Raw genomic sequence first — 13750 nt, forward strand, 5'->3', positions numbered from 1 at the left:
AAAATATTTTCTGGAAAGTTATTCTTGAGCAAAGGCGGCTACCACCATGTGCTGAAATGTTCCTGTTGGAAACCTGCCTTCAAACTTTGCTAAGTTATTTCAAACACTGTAGCACCACATTCTTTTAACATCGATAATTAGGTTCTTATATATGGCTTACTAGATTGAAAATTCTAATTTTAGTTGATAATTTCCTGCTTGTCTGGCTATGAGGAGGGGGGGGGGTGGCCTAAGTAACCCTGGTGTCCACTTCCACTGGCCAAACTGGGGTTACTTAGACCCCTAGGACTACTGCTTCTTACATGTCACCATACTTTATTTTGGTCAAAGGTGGGCTTTTCTTTTCTTTTTTTATGTTCTGGTACTGATTGGTAATTTACTTTTTCCACATCATAAAATAATTTTTTAATGATTATATCTCAGCATGGAGTTTTAACCCACCCCCAAATCTGAAGAAATGGCGTCTGATGTATTGTTTTCCATGGGACGATACTGTGTACCTTTTAACTTTTAAGTGAAACTCACAGTTGAAAGATAATGTATATAGCAAAGATTTAAGAACAGATTTATAACCCTTGTACCAGTAACAAACCAACATATAAATCTTCGAACATCTGCATTGTTACAAAATGCCCAGAACGTACAAGCGAAAACCTGGGGGCTGAGTGTACACGGTCATCCCTGTTGAGACTCTGATGCAAGCGTACGATGTTCACACTCGCAATTGATGTTGAAAATAAAATTTTCTTAAATTTTTACATTATCGTGTGCTTATATACTCTTTTCCAAAAGAAACTTGACACATTTTCTATGAACATAATACTATCAAATCAAAACGGATGATGTTGATATTTATGTACAGTGCAGTGTGTTGGTTTTACTATCTTCTGAATCAATTTTGACAGCATAACTAAGTGATTTTGCTCAAGTCTGTGTGTTTAGTATAATTTCATTTGTTAACTTTTTATTCTATTAAGCATGAGTTTTCTGTGCTGCCTTTGATATCAATGTGTAGTTTATTTCAAAACCTACAAAAGGTGTGTAATAAATTTATGAAAACATCGTTTGCATTTGAACTGCGAGCTTCAGAAATCTAGAAAAATGTAAACTTTCAATCATGCCGCGTCTCAGTGCAGACGAGCGCTGGCGCGCTGTCGGGCATCTCGAAGCAGGCGTTCCCGTGGCGGATGTGGCAAAGATTTTTAACTGTAGCATGGGAACCATCTACACTCTGCAGACCAGGTACATGAACACAGGAAGTACCAGAGACCGGCCAAGATCAGGGAGGCCGCAGGTAACCACCCCGGCACAGGATCGGTATATCCGCTCCACCCTCCTGAGGGACAGGTTCCAGTATGTTTCGCATACAGCCAGAACCCTCCCTCAACACCAACCAGTGAGCACACAGACGGATATTCGTCTCAGGTCCTTTTCACAAATGAGTCTAGATTTGTCCTAGGTCGCTACGATGGTCGAGTGCGGGTATATCGCCGTCGAAATGAAAGGTTTGCTGACCAGTGTGTACATGAAATCCCTGACCGGGGATATGGGCAGGTGATGGTCTTGGGCGAATCACAACAGACCACAGGACGGCGCTGGTACATGCTCCGACAGCATAGAAGGGCGCCAACTACGTAGCCATCATTTAGTAGCCACACGTGGCACTGTTTGTGCAGAACCATCGACGCTACACCTTACAACAGGACAAAGCTGGAGCCCATCGTGCCAGGGTGACACAAGTTTACCTCGCACAACAAACAATTCGGTTTCATCCATCCCTGGCCAGCAGTATCACCCGACACGAAACCGATTGAAAATGTGTGGGGTATTTTCGGGCCTAAAATCCCAGAGATGAATCCCGCTCCTCCGAACAACGCTCAGTTGATTCAAAGCTTAACCAACGCTTGGAACGCTATCCCACAACATCAAATTTCCAAAATCGTCAACTCTATGAGGCGCAGATGCCGCGCCGTCATTGCTGCAGACGGCGGTCACAGACGATATTAATCCTGCCGAACTTTCAGACATTACCTGAAATGCTTTTGTTTTGACCATTGCCAGTGTGCTTTGCAATCATACGTTTCGAAAACCATAATTTAGGATTACTTTGCCAATGTAAAGTTTCTTGGTGGACAAATGCACATTTTCTGATTTAAAAAAAAATAAAATTGGACCCTATCATTTCAAGTGGGGTTTGAAACACCAGGTGTGTATTATATGCATTAAAATACAGGTTTCCAAATCCAAATATGCTTCTTCTTTTTAAACGTTAACTTTTGTCCCTGTGTCTGCAATGGTTTATCTTTTATTTGACACTATTCTTTATGTCAAGTTTTTTTTGGAAATGAGAATATAACCAGTAAATGTTGCCATTGTGAAACATAAAGTCTAGTAATAGTTGCCAAATAAGAAAGACAGCAGATGTTTACATATTCAGTGTTCTAAGTAACCCCAGTGTTGGGGTTTACTTTAGCTTTTCTACAAGTTTGGTATACCGGCCTAGTGACCCCATGCCGGGGTAACTTAGGCCACCCCCTTAAATGACCCATATTTCATAATATTTGGCACCTAGTGTAAAAATACACCCACAGAATTGATGCAAACATCCTTCCCCTTAAAATATATATATATTTTTTAAATTAAACACACACACACACACACACACACACACACACACACACACACACACACACAAGATAACACATCTAGATGTTATTTAAGCTTTCTCCCAAAGTGACCTAAGTAACCCCGGTTTACGGCTGATTCTGCGTCTCTCTGCTCCTGCCGCAGACCGTGAGTACCAAGAGGGTGCAGCAATCCTTCTTCGTCCTTTGTTCTTTGACGGAGAATCGAGGTCAGTGACGGGGTTCTCGTGGCCTAGAGGTTATGGTGTTATCCTCTCATTCAAAGGTCATCATCATCATTGCCTTTGTTACCCTGCACCACGGTATAGGCCAAGGACAAACACTTTCCACCTTTCTCTATCCTGGGCTAGCCTCTTGATGTTATTCCATGTCTTCCCACTTTTCTGTACATCGATTTCTGTGATTCTTCTCCAGGTTCCACGAGGTCTTCCCCTTGATCTCTTACCTCCAATCCAAAACTTTCTTTGTTGTGCAGCTGCTCATTCAAAGGTCTCGGGTTCGAATCCGGATAGCGATTGAAATATTTCCTTCTCTAAAATTGTCTCCTTCCACCTCCTTTCCTGCTCTCTAGCAATGTGCTGTCGCCTGCTTTTGTCTCCTCTTTCTGCCGCCACCCCCTCACCTCCATTGCCCCTTCCTCTGGGCTCCTGATCTTTCTGCATTCTTTCTCCTGCCTCCCCTTGACTCCTCCTTACTGCTGTCTTTCAGCCACACCTCTGATCTTTGGGTAGGAAATATCCACACCTAGCCTTCTCGGACAAGGGCAAAAAATCTCGGAGGTCCCGTGGGCAATTTGCGCACGTTTAAGGAAGATCCCTTGGTGGTCTAAAATCGATAAGAGTAGTCTTCGGCCGCCAACCGGGCAAAATTCAAAACTTCCTACCTACTCAAAATAGTAGCTGCGTCCCGCGGGCACATATATGACCTTATGCAGTTGCGAGCGCCGTAAAACATTTACCCAAAACATTTTTTTTTTTAAACGGTCAGTGATGGGGCGCCATGCTCTGTGTAGTCATGAATTCACACAACACACGCAGTGGTACTACTACGATACGCGCTGTGGGGTGACCAGTTGGCCCCATTTTAGTATTTTACATACATCTGTCCTCGTGGTTTTATGCACCTCGCATAATTTAGCCAAATTTGATCATTTTTGCATAATTTCTGATTATTCTCCTTTATCATTCTTTGTTAAAATTAACAGAATCGCATAATTTCACTTTTTTGGCCTCAGTTTGCTTAATTTCAGAATTTTTCTTGCATAAAAAAACAGGGAAAGATAAATTCATGAAGATGCATTTTAAAATCTAGCCTCAATTGTTGTGGCAACATATGAATAGATCTACGTTAAGATAAATTGACACAAACTGCTGTGCAAAGTTTAGGTTACATTGATTCACCCGTTAAATATGCAGCTGGTTGTTCGTTAAGAAAGCACAAACAAACACACACATGCACACTCTCTCTCTCTCTCTCTCTCTCTCTCTCTCTCTCTCTCTCACACACACACACACACACACACACACACACACACACACATACACACACACATGCACGAATACACACATAAAAGAATACAAATAGCAGTAACAATAACAATGAAAATATGTCCTCCATCAATGTCTGACGATGGCAAACACAGACAGAGCAGAAGAAAAATTTATCCTGCAAAAAAGAGGATTTGGAAGAATTAAAGGTCAAGATGAATTGTGGGCTTTGCTGTGGCATTGTGGTTTGCTTCTACATCTCTTTCTCGTTGTCATGGTCTTTCTCATTCTCCTCCCTCTCCCTTGCACTCCCCCTCCCCCCAACCACCACCACTCTGTCTTCTGCTCCTCACTCTCACCACCCTGCTCCCCCCTCCTTCTCGTCCTCACTCTCACTATCCTGCTCCCCCCCTCCTTCTCCTCCTCACTCTCACCACCCTGCTCCCCCCCTCCTTCTCCTCCTCACTCTCACCACCCTGCTCCCCCTCCTCCTCCTTCTCACTCTCACTACCCTGCTCCTCCCTCCTTCTCCTCCTCACTCTCACTATCTTGCTCCCCCCTCCTTCTCCTCCTCACTCTCACTACCCTGCTCCCCCTCCTCCTCCTCCTCACTCGCACTACCCTGCTCCACCTTCGCCTCTTCCTCCCTGTTATACATTGCAAATATTTATGTGATAACCTTATGAGCACACGTGCCACTGTACGTTCTGATTTTTAAAGTCTGGTCTGTGGCTGGTGATGTCGAGCTCACCCCAAAGAAGAAAAACAGAACGTGTTGTCATTTAACAGTACATCTGTGATCGTGACTAACCTTTAGCAGCAGACAAAACCTCTAATCACTACTGGGAGTATTTTTGAAGAATTAATAATTTCACTTTCCACATAATGTCGAATCAAATTTGGAATTATTTCAAAGGCTGACAAGTATCATTGTAGCATGGGTACTGTAGGCAGGCTTGGTAATTCCATTACTTTAAAGATTGCATTGTGTAAATAATTAAACATTCTAAGAACTTTCCATCATTTAGAATATAAGATGGACTTCAAATCCCGATATGCAACCGTCTTCATCCAACATGAAAGAGTTAATTTGATTATATGTTTATGTAACAAGCGCTAATCTGATAGAAGCTATAGTAAAGCCAGAAATATTTTGTGCTCAAGAATACATTGCCTATTTGATATCTAAGATCATTAAGCTTGTAGGACAGTAAGCAAAACTGATGCTACTTTTCTTATAAGCCAACGTGGATTCAGAAAAGCCATTTGATTGTGATATCCTCCTGTGCTGGATCGAGGGGACAAGTGAAGTTTCGTCAACCCTTCTCTGAGGTGGTTAACTGAGACCTGCGAAGAATGTGAAGGAAGTACTTTGTGATAGTGGCCATTGGCATCACATATTCCAATCTTTTTCGAACCAAGCTAGGACACTTCTTCAATAATCTTTGGAAGATGCATGTCGTTCTTTTATTTTGTATCTTGAATGTATCTGCAAGCTCAACGAACGTTCTTTCCTTCGTGCAAAAGCCTAATTATAAGCTTACTGCTCCACATGGGGACAATACGAGACAGATGATCTTGCATGAGACTGGTCGTACTGGCACACAAGGCAACGGTAGAGATTCTGTTCTGTTTTTAAAGAAATACAAGCCAGCCACAATTTGGTACAGACTACTAGGACACTTTGAACATGAACCAAAATTACAGAGAGAGGTGCACACGCTTCGACAGTCAGATCAAACTGAGTCAGCAGAAAAGAACGCAATCTATTTTCCAGAAAGACAACGACGACAAGCTAGACCTATTTCTGAAAACTCGCCCACAACAAAGGAAGACATTCCGATAAAAGACAACCAGACACTGACCACCAGAGGGTTAGATTGGCAAAGCTTGACAAACAACAATATTACTGACGTAGCAGCAAAGACTTCTTCAAGCAATTCCTCAAACATTTCCTCAAACATTTTTTCCTTAAACACTTCCTCAATCACTTATTCCTCCAACACTTCCTCAAACATTTCCTCAAAAACTTCCTCAAACATTTTCTCAAACATTTCTAGAAAAACTTCCTCCAACACTTCCTCCAACACTCCCTCCAACACTTCCTCCAACACTCCCTCAAACATTTCCTCAATCCCTTCCTCAAACACTTCCCAATCAAACATTTCCTCCGAGTCGTGCATAGATTACTGTTTGACCGTCCACAATAACGTGTCTTGCCCATGTGACCCAGTGTGTTTCTTTAGAGACTCATGTTGCCGAGACATTGACCTTCTGTGTCCGGCGGAGTGGACAACGACACTCCAACTGTTTCATCCCAGCATATTCCAAGCCCGCCTTGTCTGTGACGTCGCCATGAATGTACCGACCGTGGACTCGTGTCCTGACCACCCATCTGCTGTGCTGGATACCCTACAAACGTCATCTCAGGCCCAACTTTTGAAGTAAGAAATGTCCCCTTCCTTTGCAGAAGTGTGATTTTTTTTGTTTTAGTTTTAGTATTCGTTTTACGGCGCTCGCAACTGCATAAGGTCATGTGAGCGCCAAGGAGTGGATGTCAACAGAGAAGTCCTTACAGGGAATCAGACTTACTCTGCTGATCTCTCTAGCTTCAACAGCACAAAGTCTGCTTCAACTTCAAGGCACCCAGGAAATAACGGGTCACAAGAATGTGACAAACATACAAAAGAAGTAGAGGGAAATGAAGATAGTAAGGATTAGGAAAGAAAAAGCAGCAGTTCCCTGTTGTAGTTATGGCATAGTTATGAGCATGACATTGTTGGATCAGCCCATTCACAATTCTACTGTGTACTAGAATGGGAAATGTCCCCCCGTTGGGAATGGCCATAAGACACTTCAGTCAGTGGCACCGCCCCGGGGGGTACACACACTTTTGTTAGGCGAGTTACTTCTCGCAGTCCACAAATGGAGATATTGCCCCCCCCCAAAAAAAAAAAAAAAAAAAAATTAAAAAAAAAAAAAATAAAATAAAAAATCAACACTTGGGCCTAATTTGTAGATTTTCTGTTGCTGCCATATTCTTTAAATGTAAAACGCCTGTTGTTATTTCATACTTATGTATTTTTAAAAACGTATATGCGTGATGTATCTATTTCCATATTGCTCAAATCCAAGAAGTAAAAGAAATGTCAGCATGTTTCACATTTACGTTCTTGAGCTGTACGTGGCAATCGTTTTTTTTTTCTCAAAAGATTAATCAGGAAAATTCCCTCTAAGTGTTAAAACGACTCCTCTTGTCGATGTTGATATCATGTTCCCATTTCTATCTATTTGAGGTATTCAATTTGTTTAAAGTAAGAGAAAGATGATTTATTTAATAATGTGAGTGTTTTCAGCCAAACCCCATTTCAGTTAGAAAACAGTGCGATTGGTGTGAACTCACCCATCAAACAGGTGACCTTTACCACAACAGACAAAAGTACATAATAGGAAGTGACATTCTTCCAAATGGGTTGCCATTGGTAGCAAGAAGGTCTTTCTTTGATGAATCTCGGGGTTTTTTCAACGAACGTTTGCCTGTATTGTGAGATTATATCGTAAATTTGTTCAGATGGGCATAAGTGCCAAAATGAGCTGGCTCGATGATTTTTGCATTCCTTTTTGCATACAAAATCAGGAGACACAAAATCTGAAAACCCTATATGGTCGGTTTTAAGCTCAAGAGGGCAATTCCGAAAAACGCTGTTTTGAGAAAATCGAAGGTAACGTTTTTGCACCTTGTTCAATTTCTTAAAATGATCAGGAGAGTTTTCTCTATAACCAAACAAACATACACACCAATGAAACCAAACTTCTCCTATAGGTAGGGTAATGCCCACTTTTGGTGTAGGTCAAGATTTCTGGAGACCCCCGAAATCTTGGTTAGCCCGCTTGTCTTTAAAAAGCGACCATATAAATAAGAATACATGTAGTTATGATTATGGTCTTCTTTGTTTAAAACTGCGATTGAAAAACTGTTCTTTTAGTGTCGAAGTTGTTTTATTGATTGCATAATTTGATAAAGGTTATGCACGTAAAGAAGGATGTTTCTGTTACTTTTAACTTATGCTGAGTACAAAGTCCTTGTATTAAAAATAAAACACTTTCATACTATAATATATTGCGCATGTTCATACAACTTCAAAGTTCTCGTAGTTGATGTTGAATAACACATTTGGACAGCAGCAATAACAGAGTGCAGCACAATCATGGCTTACATCTTGGTGATACATGTATTAGGCTCTCGTCAAAATAATACATGTACAACCGAAGAAATACGATGTTTCCGTCCATTTGGCAATGTTTATCAATTCTTTCCATGATCAACACCTACAATGTCTATTAAAGAAATAAACTTGTAAGATTCAACTGAAAACGTTTTGACACAAAAATAACATTTTCAGTTTCCATCAACACTCAAGCTTTTGATGTCCCAAACTTTGGCGCCCATTTTCTCGTTAATTTTGCCTTTCATATTGGACGAGGCACTTTTCCTTTAATCGTAGATACGTACCTCAACATATATTCATGATAGATGGGTTGTTGTGTTTTTACCAGAGGCAATAGGAATGAATAAAATTTTAAGATTGCACCAACACCAAAAAAGTTTTGCTCTTTTTCGAGCCCATTGACCGAATTTCTATATGTGTTAAAGAATATTACGGTATGTTGTCTCCTTTGGTATTATTTACTCTTAAGTTTACTCGAAAATAAGACGAAATTAATTGGTGCACAGATGCTGAGTTATTGGCATTCATATGGTTTCACTCTTGTAGACACTCGATATAAAAGGAAAACCAAATAATTTCTATTTACCCGTATCTTTTCTATTGTAATGGCGATGTTGATGATTTTTTTTGTTTCCTTAATGGGCCTGGTGGACTCCACGAAGAAATCTTCGAGCGAGAGCGAGGCTCCTTTTCGGCTCCCTTGACAATATTTACTTAAAGGCACCTCCACTCGTCCAAATAACTCATTTCGAATTACCATTGTTCCTTGACATTCAAACATAATGCTTGACATCCTCCTTTTCATGGCCACAGTTTCGGCAACGTGGGCTGAGCTCTTCATTAACAAAGTTCTTATACCATCTTAAGCTCCAGTGATATTCCGACCGTAATCTCGCTAGCCCAACCTGGTCCAAGCGTGATGATGATGATGATGATGATGATGATGATGATGATGATGATGATGATGATGATGATGATGATGATAATGGTGGTGGTGAGGAGGACGAGGAGGAGGAGGACGAGGAGGAGGAGGATGATGATGATGATGAGGAGGAGGATGATGATGAGTAGGAGGAGGAGGAGGAGGATGAGTAGTAGTAGTAGGAGGAGGAGGAGGAGTAGGAGGAGGAGGAGGAGGAGGAGGAGGAGGAGGAGGAGGAGGAGGAGGAGGAGGAGGAGGAAGATGTGGTGGATGATGCCATGCCGTTTGTTAACTTTCCAGAATGAACAGTCCTGTCACAGAGACCACCACTGGGCTCACGTTTCTCAACTCCTCTGTGTACTGGTGTCATGCTAATCCAACCAACGATTCCCGCCTAAATCTGGTGTACTGGACTGGAGTGTATAATGGACCAGCCTTCTGGGGACAGGAAGACCTTGAAGCAGCCCTCAAAGATTTAGCAAAAATGGAAAAGTATGTTCTTTTCAGTTCTTTCCTATTTATGTCTCAATTTCTTTCTGTCTCTATCTCTTTGTCTCTCTGTCTCTGTCTGTCTGTCTGTCTGTCTGTCTGTCTGTCTCTCTCTCTCTCTCTTTCTCTCTCTCTCTCTCTCTCTCTCTCTCTCTCTCTCTCTCTCTCTCTCTCTCCGTGTGTGTGCTTGTGTGTTTTTGTACGTGTGTATGTGTGTGTGTGTGTGTGTGTGTGTGTGTGTGTGTGTGTGTGTGTGTGTGTGTGTGTGTGTGTGTGTGTGGTTTAAAACCTACGCTTGAATACAGGTCATTACTGGAGGGGGCGAAGAAGAAGAAGAAGAAGAAGAAGAAGAAGAAGAAGAAGAAGAAGAAGAAGAAGAAGAAGAAGAAGAAGAAGAAGAAGAAGAAGAAGAAGAAGAAGAAGAAGAAGAAGAAGAAGAAGAAAAAGAAGAAGAAGAAGAAGAAGAAGAAGAAGAAGAAGAAGAAGAAGAGCAAGAGAGGGTGAAGAAGATGAAGAAGAAGAAGAAGAAGAAGAAGAAGAAGAAGAAGAAGTAGAAGAAGAGAGAAGACGAGAGAGAGAAGAGAACGAGGAAAGGAAAGGAGGAGAAAGGAGAGAGAGGACAGCACACAGCGCACCGCAGCATCAACAACAACAACAACAACAACAACAACAACAACAACAACTACAGCAACAACAACAGCAACAACAGCATCAACAACAACAACAACAACTACAACAACAACTACATCAACAACAACAACAACATCAACAACTACAACAACAACAACAACAACAAAAAGAACAACAACAACAACTACATCTACAACAACAACAACAACTACAACAACAACTACATCAACAACTACATCAACAACAATAACAACATCAACAACTACATCAACAACTACATCAACAACAATAACAACATCAACAACTACATCAACAACTACATCAACAACTACATCAACAACTACATCAACAACAATAACAACATCAACAACAACATCAACAACAATAACAGCATCAACAACTACATCAACAACAATAACAACATCAACAACTACATCAACAACTACATCAACAACTACATCAACAACTACATCAACAACAATAACAACATCAACAACAACAAGGAGAACAACAAACTGTTATCTTTTTTGTTTTATTTCCCCAGGTTCTATATTTACACCAGTTAGAAGATTTACGGTGGAGAGCGGGTGGGGGTGGGGGAGACTGGTGGTGTCCAAAAACAATAGTCCTTTTCTTGAATAGAAGAGAGGCAGATACTTCATTACTTCTAGGCAAGAGAGATACGTTACTTTATTTCATCAAGGCAAGAGTAATAAATCACTTTATTTCATCAAGGCAAGAGTAATAAATCACTTTATTTCATCAAGGCAAAAGAGATAAGTTACTTTTTTCATCAAGGCAAGAGGGATAAGGTACGTTATTTCATCGATACAAAAAAGATAAGATACTTGATTACTTTAAGATAAGAAAACTAAGATACTTCATTACTTCAAAATAAGAGAGATAAGATACTTACAATTTGATGGACAGCGGAGTGATGGGCCGCTTAAAATGTTATTTTGAAAAAAATATACATACTTGTGATTCTATTTTGTAAACCAGTTCAAGTCATGTTAAGAGATTTTGATGGTTTTCTTTATCATTCGGGCAAATTTCTTTTTGCACGCTGCAGTTTCAAGACCAGCATCAATAAATATAAAACAGCAATACGCTATTGGTCAAAGAATGGATAAAAATGGACATAATTTTATTATCAAAATTGAAACTTCTAAAAAAAAACATTCCTTAGTTTAACATTAAACGATTTTATGCACAACAGCGGAGGGTGGATTTTAGTCTAGCTTGTTGTTTAAAACCTCAACTTCTTCATCTTTAATAATGAATAGTGGTAGCAACTAGTCTTTTTAAATTTAAAAGTATATCAATTCAAATCCCAGCTGTAAAACACAATAATGACTTGAAAAAGATTTAATCTGTCTGAAATAACCACTAATTGAATATTTCAACCGAAAAACACAGACACAAATTTTTTCAAAGAATTCACTTTTCATATGAAAGAAATTAGAAATCTCTTTTTTAAAATTTTCAGTAGGTAGAAAAATGTGATTTCGCTAGTTAAATTTACAATTGTAGTCTTTATTTGGTTCTCCAGTTTGAGGGAACTAACTTCGTCAAGTTGGCCGGTTTGGCGCGAGAGAAACAACAGCGTATTTTTAAATTCTTTTTTTTTTCTCTGGGCAAAGTTGGGGCGACCATCCTCGACCCACCGCGTCCTCAGGTGGCGGATAGTGGAACGGCCTACATTATGTAGGGTAGCTGCGAATAACCAATAAGCAGTCGCGGACCAACTGGCGACAGTTTTGGAGAGCGAGGTGGGACAGGGTGGTGGCAATCCTGTCTCTATAAAAGGCCTCATGTGCTCAGTGAAGAGACTGTCAGGCGAGAGGGAGGAGCCAAAACCTGCCGCCTGCCCCCTCTGTCTTGTGGGTTAGTCCTTTTGGACGAAGGCTGGCGGAGAAAAACGTACAAAAATCTAGCAGAAGGCAAAGGGAAACCACTGCTGTATTTTTTCCCAAGAACGTCATGAATCAACAGGCAATGAGTGAAGATAACGATGTAAATAGGAGCTCTGTAAGAAGCTGCCTCGTCCGGTAAGGTCAGTCATGCACAGCAGGTGACACCAGATCGTCATCAATATACTGCTCACAAAAGCAAAACTCAAACGAGAAGCATAGCAACCTGGAATGTGGAAAACTGGAAAACATCAAGAAAGAAATGAAGAGAATGAATGAATAACATCATGGGTTTATGTGCAGTCCGATGGATAGGAGCTGGCAGCATTTTGTCAGACAGCTATAAAATCATTTACTCAGGAGGCGACAAACATGAAAGAGGAGTAGCGGTCATCATGGACATGCCAACATCAAAGACACCCAATGGGTACCTGACAATATCAGAAAGAGCTATGCTAGTGAGACTGAAAGGATCACCCTTCGATACAACCATCATTAAGCGAAGGGCGACAACCCCAGAATGCACAGAAGAAGAAATACAAAATTTTTAAGACGACCTAAACCAAACAAAGACACATATTGCAAATCTCAAGATATTGTCATAATCATGGGAGATTTTAATGCAAAAGCGGGAACAGCAAGACATTACGACATTGTAGGTCCTTATGGACTGGGAACCAGAAATGAAAGAGGAGAAAAACTGATAGAATGACATGATTATTGAAAACACTTGGTATGAACAACCACCAAGAAGATTATGGACCTGGAAGAGTCCTGGAGACAGCGCTCGCAACCAGATCGACTATATCATGACCAAGAAAAGATACCAAAACGGGATGATAAATGTCAAAACGCGCCCCGGAGCAGACTGTTACAGTAGTGACCATGTACTTGTAGTGGGAAAATTTAGAATCAAATTGAAAAGACTAAACACGGCATTACTCCAGTCTAATAAAGAAATGCAAGATAAATTCTGAATAACTATACAGAACAAATTCAGCCCCTTAGAAGAAATACAAGACATTGGACAACAATATGAACAGCTTAAAATATCTATAATGAGGCTTCAAAAGACGTCATACTCGAAAGGACAACAAAAGTAAAGAGAAAAATTCTTAATCTTAAGGAGAAACGAAGAACAAACAAAAACAATCAGGAAAAATTGTGAATCTTCACCAAGAAATCAGACTTGTTCTTGTTCTTGTTTCAGGAAGCAACATCCCTGCACTCTGGACATGTCCATTGATGCTCCGTTGCTCTCTCCAAAATGTTGCCGAGGGTCCTTCTACTGATTGTGCCAGTGCATGCACATCTGGTTGAACGTTCTTCTGTTCTTTCTTGCAAGGATGCCAGATTTTCCGCTTCCTTTTTTTATTCCCAAAAGCACCATCCTCTCCACGGCAGTACTGGCCTCTGCCTCCCTATCTTCCTCCTC

At 40.7% G+C, this 13750-nt stretch overlaps 1 long non-coding RNA gene across 1 annotated transcript in view; it reads right to left on the reverse strand.

Moving 5' to 3' along the window:
- Positions 1-4000: 4000 nt before the first annotated feature.
- The window catches only part of LOC118478461, a 23460-nt gene continuing 13710 nt past the window's right edge, over positions 4001-13750 (reverse strand). Inside the window, exon 3 of the long non-coding RNA XR_004859061.1 lies at positions 4001-4104. This is a non-coding gene — a long non-coding RNA (uncharacterized LOC118478461). The remainder of the gene's footprint in view (positions 4105-13750) is intronic.

This window comes from Aplysia californica, unplaced genomic scaffold, assembly GCF_000002075.1.
Source record: "Aplysia californica isolate F4 #8 unplaced genomic scaffold, AplCal3.0 scaffold00578, whole genome shotgun sequence".
Classification (NCBI taxonomy): Eukaryota; Metazoa; Mollusca; class Gastropoda; order Aplysiida; family Aplysiidae; genus Aplysia; species Aplysia californica.